This window comes from Notothenia coriiceps, unplaced genomic scaffold, assembly GCF_000735185.1.
Source record: "Notothenia coriiceps isolate Sejong01 unplaced genomic scaffold, NC01 NC01_scaffold00017067, whole genome shotgun sequence".
In the NCBI taxonomy this organism is placed as follows: Eukaryota; Metazoa; Chordata; class Actinopteri; order Perciformes; family Nototheniidae; genus Notothenia; species Notothenia coriiceps.
Genome location: NW_011349768.1, coordinates 768,435 through 770,135, shown reverse-complemented (window position 1 = coordinate 770,135; position 1,701 = coordinate 768,435). Strand labels below are relative to the sequence as shown.

At 45.9% G+C, this 1,701-nt stretch overlaps 1 pseudogene; it reads right to left on the bottom strand.

Annotated features, from left to right (window-relative positions):
- Positions 1–1,064: 1,064 nt before the first annotated feature.
- On the bottom strand, positions 1,065–1,442 carry LOC104950034 (protein phosphatase 1 regulatory subunit 14B pseudogene; annotated as a pseudogene).
- Positions 1,443–1,701: the final 259 nt, after the last annotated feature.

The window sequence follows — 1,701 nt, the reverse complement described above, 5'->3', positions numbered from 1 at the left end:
GGGGTCAGAGCCAGAGGAGGTGATTGGCTGGTGAGGAGAGTCACAGCATCAGCACATCCTTAACCCACTGCCCTTCTTTCCCTCTCCTCCAGTCCGTACCCTTCCCCCCAACTTGACTCCGGCAGCATACTGTAGGGTACACGCATGCACTTACACACCACCTATAGAATCTCTTTATTTCTGCACCCCCATCTCTCTTTTGCTCTCTAACCACACACACAAAGCCCTGCCCTCCCCCTTTAAATGTTAAAGAATGCCACTTGTGAATGCAGAATAATGGGGCTGTGAATATCGTCTGGCGACAGATCATCCCTCGAAAGGTGAAGAGGGTTTGAAAGGTCAGAAATGCGCCTCAGAAACGACTTAATTAATTTCCACACATAAAGCTTCAGTTAAAAGGGAACTGGAACACTATCATGTCCTCATAACATGCATTTTGCTCTCAAGGAGTACCACATTCAGGATTTAAAAAAAAATACAATTATTTCAAAACGCATTTTCTAATCATACACCTTGAATATACATAATCCAAAAACCCAAGGGGCCAAAGATGCAACCATGCGGTTTCCCTCTCATTCCTGATCTAGTTAAACCAGCATTACTCTCTCTCTCTCTCTCTCTCTTCCTCAGCGACAGAGAGGATAAGAGAGGAGACAATGCAATGTCTCAAAGTCACAGTGTAAAGAGGCATCATTATTACACCAGACAGCTTTTGTGTCGCTTTGACGCCCCTTGCTATTCTCGCTTCTGCCACAAAAAGCCAGCAGGTATCGGTGCTGAGGACAAAGAGACACCAATAAACCCAAATACACAGTCTGTTTAATGGAGGATGTTGGGGTTCGCTATAAAACGGGTGCATTTGTTGATGCCTTTGCAAAGACAGACACAATCCCACATGAGCAGCAAAGCCACTATCAATGTCACTCAATGCATACAGTAAAGTGAGTCCTAATTAGATAACATATTTGGTTTAAGCCATCTAATTGATAAAGCATTTCTGCAGATTTTTTTTCACCTGTCTCCCTAAAATATCCGTATGTTTTTTAAGGTGTCGCTCACAAACCGTGTGTGATTTAATATTTAGGCTCCTCTCACCTCGCAGTCATACAACTCGCTGAGCTGCTCGATGATCCACTCTTCCAGGACGAGTCTTTTCCGCAGCTCTTTCCTGTCGTACTTGACCGTCACTTTGCCCTGTCTCCTCTGCACCGGGTCGTCTCCGGTGATGGGGCCGGTGCCCACGCAGCCAACTGCGGGTGCACCTTGGAAGAAGACGCGGCTGCCGGCGGTGGGCAGTGGGGCGCTAGTCTCGGTGCTGGCGGCCGACATTGCGAGATGTTAGGGGGTTAGTGTTTTAGGAAAATGTTGCGAGTGAGTGGAGACTGAGAGATGCACAGCAGACAGGAGAGTGGTGAGGAGCTTTTAAACAGCTGCTATTTAAAGCGCAGCGCCGGAGACAGCCTAGGAGGCGGAGCGAACACTGCAAGAAATGAACATCCGAGGGTGTGAATGGTGTGAACATTGAAATCAAGGTTTCCATGAAAAAAAGGAAGCTTTGCAAATGCCTATTTTCCAAATACAAATGATGTCATTTTCAAGTTATAAAACATCTTAAGACGTGACCATCCCACTATTGCTAAATTGGTGTAAAGGGAAGTTCTGCTAGTTTTTGACAGCTGAAATGAATCTGAAAGATATCAT